This window comes from Euphorbia lathyris, chromosome 7 (assembly GCF_963576675.1).
Source record: "Euphorbia lathyris chromosome 7, ddEupLath1.1, whole genome shotgun sequence".
In the NCBI taxonomy this organism is placed as follows: domain Eukaryota; kingdom Viridiplantae; phylum Streptophyta; class Magnoliopsida; order Malpighiales; family Euphorbiaceae; genus Euphorbia; species Euphorbia lathyris.
The window spans coordinates 62,341,008-62,355,653 of record NC_088916.1 but is presented as its reverse complement, the minus strand read 5'-3'; the positions used below and the strand labels follow the sequence as shown (position 1 = coordinate 62,355,653).

The window sequence follows — 14,646 nt, the reverse complement described above, 5'->3', positions numbered from 1 at the left end:
TCATTCAACCTATAACAGAAGATCCCGATGATGAATTGTCTGTTCATCAAGAAAGTGGTGATCTGCCACCACCACCACCACCACTTCCTCATAGGAGGCGAGGCAGACCTAGAAGGCAAATAAATCAAGGGGTTGCACAAGTGGAACCCCAAGTCAATCAAGTGGGTGGACAAGAAGGTCAAGCATCGAGACAAGTTCCTCCACAATTCCCGACAGATTTTAACTTCAATTAATTTTTATCGGGTGTTGAGATGATGCAACAAATACTGATAAGACAGGGACAAGGCAGTAGTGGTTCTAGTGGTTTGGGTGCAGTCGAAAGATTTGCTAGAATGATGCCTACCATGTATGATGGTGTATCAGGAGATGCGATGGACTATTTAGATGAAGTGGAGAAAAATGCCAGATTTCTGAAAGGCAATGATTATGAAACAATTCAGATGGCAGAATATTCATTAAAGGGTGATGCAGGGGTATGGTTCAAGGACAATATTTTTCCGCAAATGCAAAATATGACTTGGGCTGGATTTAAGGAATTGTTTAAGCAAGCTTTTATCCCTTTCCGTTACACTGAAGAGCAAAGGAGGAAATTTGCAACTTTTAGAAAGGATAGCAATATGTCAGTTGCAGAATTTACACGACAGTTTTTGAGATTAGGGAGATATGTTCCAGAAGTTATGGCCAATGAAAGGATAAAATGTTCTACATACATTTCTGGGTTAGGAGAACCTTATACCTCTATGCATATCATGTCAGTGACTCTAGGATGCACTTTTCAGCAGTTGGTGGATGCAGCTCGTCATATGGAACTTGATTTTAATCAATCAAGGGCGATTCGTCACTCTATTCAGAATCCTAAGCCTAAAGATGGTGGTCAATCTTCTTCAGTTACTGGTGGTAATATGGGTAGTTTTCAGATGGGAAGCGCACAACCTTTTAGACAGAGGTCGAGATTTCACAAGAAAGGGAGACATGGTCAAAGGCATGGCAGAGGTTTCAACCAGAGTCGCAGTGGACAGAGTTCAGGTTCAAGCCACAACAGTTCTGGATCGTGCTATAGTTCTTGCAATATATGTGGCAGAAATCACCAGGGTCCTTGTTATACTACACCTGGTAGTTGTTTCAGATGTGGTCAGTATGGACATATGGCTAGACAGTGTCCACAGTCTGGATTTTAGCCTACTTTTTCTCAGGGATCCTCATCTAATACTGTTAGACCCAACATTCCAGTGCAAACTGAAAATCCTTCTGCACCAGTTCAATTTCAGAATGCCCCTGGGATACATCAGGGTCAGCCGAGTCATTTTGCTGGTAGAGGCATGACAGGTGGAAGGAATCCTCAATCTGGACAGGGACAAGCTAGAGCATTCAATCTCACTCCACAAGATGCTCATACTTCAAATGCTGTTATTTCAGGTACTATTCCTATCTACCATATTGATGCTACAGTCTTGTTGGGTCTTGGTGCTACACATTCTTTTGTTTCTCCTTGCTTTGCTACACGAATGAATAGAACTCCAGAAAGGTTAGAATTCTCCTTATCTGTTGCTACTCCACTGAGCAACTCAGTGGAAACAGATCTTGTATTTTCTTCTTGTCCTGTTACGGTAGAAGGAAGAAATCTACTAGCAGATTTGATTCTGTTAGATGTGATTGATTTTGATGTCATTTTGGGAATGGATTGGTTATCTCAATATTTTTCCACTTTAGATTATCGTGGGAAGGTGGTGAGATTTAACATACCGGGAGATGTTGAATTTGAATTCAAAGGCAATAAGGATACTTCATCTTCGATTTTGATATCAGCCATAACAGCTAGAAAGTTGTTGCATAAAGGGTGTCAAGGATATTTGGCCTTAGTCAAGGACACAATGGTAGATGGGGGTAAAGTAGAGAATGTTCCTGTTGTTAATGAATTCCCAGATGTCTTTCCCGAGGAATTACCAGGGTTACCTCCTGAAAGAGAAATTGAGTTTTGTATTGACTTAGTTCCTGGTACTACCCCAATATCCATGCCACCTTACAGAATGGTGCCAGCAGAATTGAAAGAGCTGAAGAAACAATTGTAAGATTTAATTGCTAAAGGCTTCATTCGACCTAGTGTGTCTCCTTGGGGTGCTCCGGTGTTGTTCGTTAAGAAGAAAGATGGATCGCTTCGGCTTTGCATTGATTATAGACAGTTGAATAAGGTGACAATCCGTAACAAATACCCTCTTCCTCGAATTGATGATTTATTTGATCAGTTGCAAGGTGCGTGTCACTTCTCTAAAATTGATTTGCATTCTGGGTATCATCAGTTGAGAATCAGGAGCGAAGATATACCCAAGACAGCATTCAGAACACGATATGGCCATTATGAATTTTTGGTAATGTCGTTTGGTTTAACCAATGCACCAGCAGCCTTTATGGATCTGATGAATAGGGTGTTTAGACCATTCTTAGACCATTTTGTGATTGTGTTCATTGATGATATCTTGATCTATTCTAGGGCTGTAAATGAGCTGAGCCGCTCATGAGCAGCTCGACGTTCTGCTCGATAAAAGCTCGGCTCGGCTCGGCTCGATTTGTAAACGAGCCGTTCGTGAACACGATTTTCAGGCTCGGTTTATAAACGAGCCGAGCTTGAACAGACCAAAGCTCGGCTCGAAAGCTCGCGAGCAAGCTCGATTAGAGGCTCATGAACAAGCTCGATAAAAGCTCGTGAATAATATAAATTATATTTAAATACAATGAAAATGATAATTTAAATATAATAAAAATTATAACTTAAGGCCCATATAGAATTAATTAGAAACATCAGCCTTGGCCCATAATAATTAGAAAGATAGGCCCATAATAATTAGAAAGTTAGGGTTCAATTTTCATTCCATCTCTACTCTATGCTGCCGCCTCCCCTTCTTTTCCTCTTATCTAAAGACTAAACCCCAGCCAGCCACCTCTTCCTCTTCTCTTTCTTCTTCGCGAATCACAGTTCGTATCGCAATCGCTTTTCGTCGGACCGTCTTCTTAATACTCCGTCCACCATTCTTTGTATCTCGTTCTCCGTCTCTAATTTCACAGTCACACTCCGTGTGTTGTCATTCTCTTGCCGACTAACTCCGCGATCTCTATTTCCGCCGGACTGTACCCTCCGATTCAGTGCTCTTCTCTCATCTCAGTTCTCCATTTATCGGTGAGATATTTCTCTTACTTGTTTTATTTTTTCAATGATTATGGATTGACATTATTTTTTCTTCATTTAAACTATCATTACCGTTGATAAATTTGATTTTTTTTAAGGTTATATTAAGGCTTGAGTTGTTGCTGTTCCAATTTTTTATGTTTATGCGCATCATCTGTTTATGTTTATGTTTAAGGCTTGAGTTGTTGCTGTTCCAATAGTTAATGCTCATCATCTGTTTATGTTTTTGTTTAGAGAAAATTATTTATGTTTATGTTTAATTGCTCCTATGTTGAACTCATATTTGTTCATATTTATGTTTTTGTTTAGAAAAAAATATTTATGTTTATGTTAATGCTCAGATTTAGTAACTATGAACTGTTGAACTAAATAGTAGATATGTTAATAACTATGAACTGTTGAACTAAATAGTAGATATGTTTATGTTTATGTTTAATTGCTCCTATGTTGTTGAACTCGTATTTATGTTTATGTTTATGTTGAACTCAGATTTAACTATGAACTGTTGAACTCATATTTATGTTTATGTTTATGTTGAACTCAGATTTAACTATGAACTGTTGAACTCATATTTATGTTTATATTTATGTTGAACTCAGATTTAACTATGAACTGTTGAACTCAGAATACTTGATTTTGCCTTCTTTTTCTAAAGGGAAATTTGTACCTATTTGGTTAATTAATTTATGGTTGTTTCCTTTCTTTGTAGGGCATTATATGGCTAATTCGGAGCAACTTTCTTCCACTCCTTTCGAAGAAAATATCGATGAAGATAATCCGGATTTAGAAACCCCGATTGAATCCCCAGCTGAGACGGCAGAGAATGAACAAGAAGTAAATCCTTTTGATAAAAAGAAAAGGAAAAAAACATCACCCGTCTGGGATGAGTTTAAAGAAGTCAAGTCTCCTGATGAGACTATACGATACGAGTGTATTCAATGATGAGATAGACCCTACATTTGATGCTTTGAGTTGGTGGAGAGATCATAGTTTGAAGTTTCCTATTTTGTCAATAATGGCTTGTGATATTTTATCAATTCCAATCACAACTGTGGCATCTGAATCGGCTTTTAGTGCCGGAGGTAGAGTTATTTCAAGTCATCGTGCATCTTTGGGCGCTAACGCAGTGGAAATGTTGATGTGTAGTAGTGATTGGGTTAGAGCCTTCCATGGTTTGAAGAAGAAGAAGGTATGTTTTTATTAAATTTTTGAGTTTGTGTTTGTTTTTTTTATATAAGTTATAATATTGATTTTCTATATTTTTGTAATATGTAGAATTTGGAGGACGACCAAGAAGTTCACATTATTGAATATGAAATTTGATCTTGCAAGTTGCAATCGGGATCTAGAAGAAAAATGGGATGGAAAGAGAGAGGATTCATGAAGCTTAAAAGACTTTTTCATCTATTTATTGTTTTAAAACATAGTTTGCTAATTTAGTCACTTTTAAGTATTTATTTTCTGCTGAATTTGTACTGAATTTGATATTATTTTGTACTGAATTTTCTATTTATTGTACTGATTTTGATATTATTTTGTTCATGAACACCATAAACGAGCTCGTTCGTGAGCAAAACAAATGAGCTGCTCGCGAGCAAGCTCGTGAACAGCTCGTTCGCGAGCAAGCTCGGCTCGTGAGCAAGCTCGTGAGCTCGTTAAACGAGCTCGGCTCGTGAACAATCGAGCTGCTAAACGAGTCGAGCTCGAACCGAGCTCGAAGCTCGGCTCGAGCTCGATAAGAAACTGCCGAGCCGAGCTCGAGCAGGCTAAAGCTCGGCTCGGCTCAGCTCGTTTACAGCCCTAATCTATTCACGGAACGAGGAGGAACACGCCAACCATTTGAGAATGGTATTGCATGCTTTGAGAGAACATCAACTTTATGCCAAGTTCTCTAAATGTGAATTTTGGATGGAAAGTGTGGCTTTCTTAGGACATGTAGTGTCCAAAGATGGAATTCAAGTAGATCCTCAAAAAGTAGAAGCAATCACCAATTGGAAGAGAACTACTACAGTGATAGAAATTCATAGTTTTCTGGGTTTAGCTGGCTATTATAGGAGATTTGTTCAAGATTTTTTCAAGATAGCTGCACCTTTAACTCGGCTAACTCAGAAAAATATTCCTTTTGTATGGTCAGAAGCATGCGAGAACAGTTTTCAAAAGCTAAAAGAATGTTTGACTTCAGCACCGGTACTCACTTTACCATCCGGATCGGGAGGATTCACTGTATATTGTGATGCTTCTAGAGTTGGCTTAGGCTGTGTTTTGATGCAAAATGGTAGGGTTGTAGCCTATGCTTCGAGACAATTAAAGAAACATGAATAAAATTATCCAACTCACGACTTAGAGATGGCAGCAGTAGTATTTGCACTAAAGATCTGGAGACACTATCTGTATGGAGAAGCTTGTGAAATTTACACTGATCACAAGAGTCTTAAATACATATTCCAGCAAAGGGATTTGAATTTAAGGCAGAGACGTTGGATGGAACTTTTGAAAGATTATGATTGTGCCATTTTATATCATCCTAGTAAAGCTAATGTCGTGGCAGATGCTCTAAGCAGGAAATCTTCAGGAAGTCTAGCTCATATTAGCTCAGAAAGAAGACATTTGATTAAAGAAATACACGATCTGTATGATTCTGGAGTGCAACTAGAGTTGAATCATCATGGCACATTCTTAGCTCACTTTAAGGTTAGATCGGTATTACTTGATAGAATCAAGGCAACTCAATCAAGAGATCCTTAGTTGTGTAAGATTATAGATGAATTGAATGATGGTGAGGCTCGAGATTTTAGAATTGACGATGGTGGATGTCTACGACATGGAGACCGATTTTGTGTTCCCAATGTAGATGATTTCAGGAAGGAGATAATGGAAGAAGCACACTTGGCAGCTTATAATGTGCATCCAGGCTCTACAAAGATGTATCAAGACCTTAAGAAGTTGTATTGGTGGAATGGTATGAAACGAGATGTAGCAGAGTTTGTATCTCGATGTTTGACTTGTCAACAAGTGAAACTCGAACATCAGAAGCCTTCGGGATTATTACAACAGTTACCTATTCCAGAATGGAAATGGGAGCGAGTAACCATGGATTTTGTAGTTGGATTACCCCGTGCTTTAACCGGATATAATTCTATTTGGGTCATAGTTGATAGATTAACCAAGTCAGCGAATTTTCTTCCAGTAAAGACAACATATTCAGTGGCAAAATTGGCACAGATGTACGTGGATAAAATTGTTTGCCTATATGGAGTACCAGTGTCTATTGTGTCAGACAGAGGCTCGGTGTTTACTTCAAAATTTTAGGAAAAACTCCAAAGTGCTTTGGGCACTAGGTTAAATTTTAGCACAACTTTTCATCCACAAACAGATGGTCAATCTGAAAGAACAATCCAAACGCTAGAAGACATGTTAAGAATGTGTGTGTTGGACTTTGGTGGTCATTGGGATACATATTTGCCTCTCATTGAATTTGCATATAATAATAGCTACCACTAAAGCATTCAAATGGCCCTTATGAAGCATTATATGGTAGAAAGTGTAGATCTCCTTTATGTTGGGAAGAAGTTGGTGAAAGGAAGCTCACTGGTCCAGAGATAATACAAATAACTTCTGAAAAGGTTCCCATCATTCGTCAAAGGTTACAAACTGCTTTTAGTAGGCAGAAAAGCTATGTGGATCCAAGAAGGAAGGACGTGGTATTCATGGAAGGGGACTATGTTTTTATCAAAGTGTCACCAATGAAAGGAATCATGAGATTTGGAAAGAAAGGAAAGTTGTCACCTAGATACATCGGACCGTTTGAGATTTTGAAGAAAATAGGCGAAGTTGCATATCAATTAGCATTGCCTCCTAACTTATCACGAGTTCATCATGTGTTCCATATATCAATGCTAAGGAAATATGTTCCCGATCCTTCTCATGTTCTTCATCCTCAAGCGATAAAAGTTAGTGAAGATTTATCTTATGAGGAGCAACCAGTGGCAATTATGGATCGTCAAGTTCGCCAACTTCGATCAAAAGTCATACCAATGGTGAAGGTGTTATGGAGTAATCATTCCATGGAAGAGTGCACTTGGGAATCTGAATTGGAGATGCAGAACAATTATCCCTATCTATTTCAAACATGAGGTTAGTCCTTTAATTTTAAATTCGAGGACGAATTTATTTAAGGGGGAAAGAATTGTAATACCCAATATTGTTGAATCTAAGTTTGAGTGTGATTTAACTAAATTAAGATTTAATTAGGGGTTAAATTGCAAGTTATAATTAGTTTTGGGTAACAAATTTTATATTTTTAATCAAGGAGGGACTAAACAACACTTTACCCTATATTAAGGAAGAGACACTCACCTGAATTCGCAGACTTCTTCTCTTCCTTCTTCTTTCTTGCTAAACTCTATTGCTCCTCCATCTTCAAAACACCATAACTCCTTCAATTCTTAATCGTTTTCTGCATTCCATATACCGAAACGAAGCTTTCATCATGTAGTTCAAGTTTAGGTAAGTTTTAGGAAGTGATTTTATGTGTTTCAAGAGCAATCAAGGGAAGAAGATTCGTCACTTTGGCTGCCCCTCCTATTTCTTCATTTTCTGCTCTTCTTTTTGCGCTTCTGACCCTAAAAACGGACTCAGAAGGTCAAAAAACCTTTGGGTAGGTCAGTAATTGGGGCATGCAAGGGTGATTTTCCGTTGATCGGAGACTCGCCGGAAAACCGACAATCTTCTCCAATTTTCAACTTTTCCGGTTAAATTAGAAGTTTTGAAGGTGTTTCTAGGTCAATGATAGTGTAAGGAGTAAGGTGGTGTAACCGGTTTCTTCATTTGTTAAACTCGAGTTTTCCGACCGGCGGATTCCGGTGAACGGCTCCGGTGAGGTACGAAATTTGACAGAAAATTTTCCTTTTTATTCCAGAACACTCTAAATAGCTTTTAAAGCAACTTTAATTCTTGGACCATCATCAAATTATGTATTGTTTGGCCTCTATAAATTATAGAAGTGAATTTGTTAATTAGAGGTTAACGACATTATGTTGTTTATGGTACAAGATTTATATTTAGAGTCTAAATTACATAAATTTCAGAATTATAAGTTGAGATTTTATTAATGATGAATTAGTTTGATAATATATAATTAATTATAAAATTGTCGGATGATTGATGTCCAACCGGGTTGATAAATTGCGGTCTATGGAGTCACGGTTTGGACTTTGGATATTTTCGAATATAGAAGTGTATTTTATTGTAGGGTTGACCTAGTTAATACTAGGAGGAATGTCCGTATTACAGAGGAGATTCTGCCGAATTTTTGGTAGAATCTCCGTAAAACACAATTAATTAATTCAAATATTATATTTTCTAAGCATAGATAGATTTTAAATATATTTTGTACCTTTTAGATACACATCCGATAGGAGGAGGAGCTCCACCAGAGAGCTAGGATTGTCAGCTAGGAGTCACCAGTGAGTTAATTATATGTTATGCATTTTTAATTTAGCATTTGCATTCATAATAAATGATTTCATGATATTTCAAGTAAAGATTCATGATATTTCAAGTAAAGTATTATTTTTACTTATAAAAGTGTCTTATTGTTTATAATAATTTATACGTAATTATTTGTGGATAAATAGGTGTTATGGACATGCTTCCTGGTGAGCGGCATCAGGACCTTGTGCGCCATAGGTACTATCGGGTTATTGGATATTGATGATACTAATGTTGTGAATGTTGTGATATATGGATAAGCTCGGTTGAGATATTCTCGGGCTATTTGATATGTGGATTTTGGATTTAAGTGAGGCTGGGTACGGAATCGGTTGAGTTATTCTCGGTCCTTGATAAGTGTCCAATTCAACGTTCAAATGTCCACTTTAGTGCTAGGTTATTTAATTAATTTAGTGTTATTTCAGATATTATTGCTTGTTTTGGTATGATTTGTCTCCACAGGACTCAAATGATTAAAAGGAGCAGAATTGGACTTAATTTGAAGAAAGTAAGGAGCTGAAACGAAATTGGAGTTAGTCTTGCCCAAGACTAAGACCTCCGAACTGATGATGTTTAGATTGATCAGGACTCTTTCCTACTCAAAGAAGAAGGCAGAAAATAAGGGATATGGAAGATTAGAAAAGATTTGTGATTGGGAAAGATATTCTTTTGTTAGCTAATTTAGAGGGATATATCTTATTTACAAAAACATTAGGTTTTTAGTTTAGATTATCTATCTCTCTTTTTTTTTACACTTTTACATTTTTCCAGAGAACGTATCTTTCATACTGGAAAACTCAAAAACATTTATTTTGTTCTTAATGGCTATTCATAGCTAAACCTTTTATTTCAGTTAAGAGATAATTCAAAGGCAGGAATCTTCAAGTATTGTGAGATCGTTTCTCTTCTAGTATTTTCTCTTTATTCATATCATTTGTTTATTCACTGTGTTTAGGGATTTTATCTCAATTGTTAGTTTGCTTTTGAATGATACGGCCAATTGTTCATTTGATTAAATTGGCATACAGCTATCTGATTAAACTAGATAATCAACGAATCATTATTTAGTTAAATCTGAGTTAGTAGTAATTGATGCTATAAAGTTGAAATCTAGATTGTATTTGGTGATAATCAGATTGACAACTGAGAACTCTCCATGTGACATTAATACATCTATTTTCGACTTTATCTCATCAAGTGAATGAGTGATTAAGTTTCTGAATCGATATCGCTGAGAATCGGTTGGCTTAGATTAGGTTCTTCTAATTCCTAACGCTGTTAACGAGTTGAATCTTACCGCTGAGGTAAGGTTATTCGTTAATTAGGAGTTAACTACAGTCTTACTTGGTTAATTCATTATTTAGGAAGAATATACCAAACTAGTCTGATATGCAATTTCGAAGAAACATCATTTCTGTCAATGATCAAGACTAACTGAATTCCTTGCCCGAGAATCCCTTAGCTGAAATTCTAATTAATCATTTTATTCAATTTCAACTCAACTTTATTACTTTTGTTACTTTAACAATCAACTATTCAAATTCCCCCTTTTTACTTTTTATTTATATGCTTGGTTATATTTACAAATTAGATCAGTATTAGTCCTTTGGGTATGATCTTTGCTTACCCTTGTGCAAGCTTAAGGGCTGTGAAGTTATATTTATTTTTGGTGGATTCGACAACCGTCAGTCCTCCAACTAACTGGGCGTGTGGTCGGTTGAGTTATTCTCGGTCCCCCAGTTATTGGATATGAGTGAAATGGTGATTATTGGTGGATTATTAGATTGGGTATTGAGGTTTAGGGTCCAACACACGTATTAAACCACCTATCTATTTATTTATAAAATAATTTTATGAAAAGCATATTGTGTGATCACTTATATTATTATTATTATTATTATTATTGTGCGTGACATAAATGTTAAATTACTCATGCATTGCATATAATTAATTCACTATGGGAGGTTTGACTCCTTTAATTTTTCAGGTGACTAGAAGTCTGTTGCAGCCCACAACCTTTCTCCGGGCAGCACATCTATCTTGTTATGTACGGATATTTAAGAATTATATTAAAGTTTATGTTCTAGACCGCAGTATCAGTATGAGGAACATGTTGTGTCTTTCTTGAAGGATTTAATATTAAATGAAGTTAAGACTATTAGTAAGGTTGATCATATATTATATTAAGGCTTGCTACGGGTTCCGGTAGCTTGAGCTTACCCGTTCCCTAGCGTCGGTCACGGTTCATGAGATGGATCGTGACACCTTTATGCGACTCATGAACCAAATAATTCATCCCGTGATCGGGGAGATTTGTTGTGGTTTACTTCGATGACATACTCATCCATATCAGGACTTTGGAAGACCATGTAGAGCACTTGAAGGTGGTGTTGGATTTGTTGAGAGAAAATCAGTTGTATGCCAATGCAAAAAAAATGTGATTTCATCATAGAAATCTTAGTATTTCTTGGGTATGTGGTGAGCAGAGATCGTATCCGAGTTGATGAAGAGAAAGTGAGAGTTGTTCGATAGTGGCTGACTTCAAGGAATGTGGGTGACATTAAGAGCTTTCATAGATTAGCTACCTTTTATAGACGATTCACACAAAACTTTAGTGTCATCGTGGTACCTCTAACTGAATGTTTGAAGGAGGGGGAAGGCTTCAAATGGGGAGATATAAGGAATGGGCCACCTACGATAAAGAATTATATACAGTGGTCCGGGCTTTGAAGATGTAGGAACACTACCTCGTGGCCAAGGAGTTCATTCTCTACACCGACCATCAAGCTCTCAAGTAAATGAGAATCCAAAAACAGCTCTAAAGTTTTATGCATGCAAGGTGGTCCACTTTTATGGACAAGTTTCCTTATAAGCTTCTCCACAAGGCGGGACAACAAAACAAAGTGACGGACACTCTAAGTCGGGAAGTAGCACTCCTTAAAACAGTGGAGTTATTTGGAAGAAGTGTAAAGATAGTCTGGGGACGGTGAGTATCAATTATGTGATAGTTATCTCATAAAGGGAAATCAGTTGTGTCTACTGTGCACGTCTATCCGAGAGCGAGTGATCCCGGATCTTCATGGAGGAACCTTTGGAGGGACACATTGGGAGAGATAAGACTTTTGAAGTCGTGAGTTCCCGTTACTATTGGCCAAGGCTAATGAGAGATGTAGCTTACATCATGGAGCGATGTGGGGATTGCCAAACGTCTAAGGGACATGCCACTAATATAGGTTTGCTTATGCCGTTACCGGTTCCGAAATCAATATGGGAAGATCTATACATGGATTTTGTGTTAGGGCTATCTAGAACTCAGCGAGGTATGGATTCTATCTTTGTGGTTATGGATCAGTTTTCCAAAATGGCACACTTCATTCTATGTCGTAAGACAAATTGTTGTCCGGATTTAATGAACGATAAATAAACAAACGATCGAAACACAGATTTATGTGGTTCACCAATGTTGTGTTGGCTAGTCCACAGGCAGAAATAGAATAGTATTTATTAGGAGGCGGAAAATCAGATTACAATTTAGGTTTACATAATGGAGTATTTATAATACTCAATCTAACCTAATCCGACTTGGAACCCATGATGTCCCCACGATGTCGAATCCAAATAGAAAACCGAAACATAATACTAATCTGAACAGGAAACAAGATATACCGTCGGGCCAAGGGCGACTCCCATTGCTTCCTATCGTAGTGTGTTATACTGATTCAAGGCATTACGATACAAATGATGCCACACTGATTGCCAAGTTTTTCTTTCGGGAGATTCCTTGTCACCTGTAGGGATCCATATGGGAAGGGGATAGGGATGAAAAAGTCCATTAATTATTTAATGGGAATTTCACGAAACCATCCCCGTAAATATTGGAGATGGAGTGGGAAATGCATTTCCGTTTCCGTCCCGCACCATTATCACCCTTAGTTATTTCATAAATTCTTTTATCATGCAATATTTCGAAATTTAGCCTTCTAATTTCCATTACCCCTATTTCATATTTATTTTGATTTCTAAAAAATCAAAGCAAAAAAAAAAAAAAAGCCTCAACTTATCTAAAAACTTAATTGGTCTTCGAACTTTCAAAATATCTCGATAACCTCTTTAAACTTGTTTAAAATGTTCCACTAACCCTTCAACTTGCTTAAAAGTAATCAATTAGTCAAACAGTTCAAGCTATATGTGGAAGACGTGTTGCGCGCACTTTGAAATGTTATTGCATAATTTGTAAAATATATTAAAAATGAAGTTCTTACTTGATCAATCGTAAAACATGTCCACTCTAATATCAGAACCTCATTTACACCAACCTTAGTCGTTTGACTTTTCTAAGGCACGTGCAATACACTTTCTGTATGCATTTTACTTTTTTACAATCGAATATTTTAAACAAATTGAATGAGCTATCAGAACATTTTAAACAAGTTCAGGGGGACTACCAGACACTTTGAAAGTTTAAGAGGCCAATTAAACTTTTTGAACAAGTTCAGTGTGTTAGTTCAATCAATTAAGGCTATAAATGAATCGAATAAACGCTGATGAAAAACTGAGCGTTCCACTCAAATTAACTTTTTCAACACCATAATATCATTTCAATTAGATTGTAAATGAGTCGAGCCGTTTATGAGTGACTTAGCATTCAACTTGACAAAAGCTCAACCGTGTTCGACTCGATTTATAAACTACCTGAGCTTGAGTACAACGAAACTTAGCTCAAAAGATTGCGAGCAAGCTTGGCTATAGGTTTATAAACAAACTCGGTTAATATTCATGAACACGCTCATGAGCAAACTTGATTTGATTGTTTTTTAAATAATACTATTTTTATAAAGTGGGAAATGTAAAACAAAATAGTTGTGTAAATTTTAGTTTGGTATGTTTCAAAACTGTATGTTTTTGTGTTAGAGAAATTTTAAATAAGCATAATTAATGAGTTGTTCAAATAAAAGTTTATGAATAAAATTAACAAGATACTCGCGAACAAAACTCGTGAACAAGCTTGTGAGCAAGATTTTAAACTCGAGCTTGTTCGCAAAAAAGATTGTGCACAAGATTGTGAATTCGAACTCGTCAATTTTCTGAAGAGCCCGAACATGAGCAAGACTAAAGCTCGACTTGGCTCGGATGCCGATACAAACCTAATTTCAGTTATGGTACAAAATAGGCTTTGATTTTGATTTTCGAAACTTTAATGCAAAAAAGCCACCCCCCAATCCAAAAGAACCAAAATTCTCCATCTGGGCTGCATCCAACCATGCAAGAGGTAGAATATGTTCCTTTCCTGCATCTCCTTTTCTAAATATAAAATACCCAAATGCACAAGGCATCAATCCAAAAGCTAAACCGATGTGGGATAGATAGATAGAATCAAAAACTTAGAATTTATGCTAAAGCTAACACACCTCATCTCAGCTTTCATTACAATTCTCCCCTATCCCCTCTCCCTCTCTCTCTCCATATATATATATAAAAGAGAAATGGAGAGAAAGACCAGAGATATACAGAGAGATAGAGATAAATATGGGCTGGTTATGGGGAGATAGAAGAGGTCCAGCATGGAAGCAAGGATGGAAGGAAAACACTTTAGCTTCCATTTCCTTTCCTCCCTTCCCATTACTTGCCATTTTCATAATTATCTTCCTCCTCTTGTTCACCTCATCCTATTTCAACTATAAGTACCAGATGCAATCCACAGTAATAAACTTCAAGCTACTTTTCTTGTTCTTGCCTGTAATTTTGATCTTTATTACACAACTTGTATCCAAGTGGGAGGGTTTCTTCTCCCCTCCTACAAAAGCTAAGTACGGCATAGATCGACGACGCTGGCCGGACTTGCCCTGGGGAGTTGCAGTTTTGGTTTTGGTGCTTCTGGTTATGGTTTCTTACCAGTCGTCTTTACGGTCAATATGGTCTCCAATTGTATGGAGATCTGTTTAATTAATTACTTGTAATACATAAAAGTACTCTCT

At 37.0% G+C, this 14,646-nt stretch overlaps 1 long non-coding RNA gene across 1 annotated transcript; it reads left to right on the top strand.

The window, feature by feature from the left end:
- The first annotated feature begins 7,564 nt into the window (after positions 1 to 7,564).
- On the top strand, positions 7,565 to 9,540 carry LOC136200822 (uncharacterized). Its single transcript, XR_010673535.1, has 3 exons — positions 7,565 to 8,061; positions 8,584 to 8,646; positions 8,818 to 9,540. It is a non-coding gene; the product is annotated as an uncharacterized lncRNA (long non-coding RNA).
- Positions 9,541 to 14,646: the final 5,106 nt, after the last annotated feature.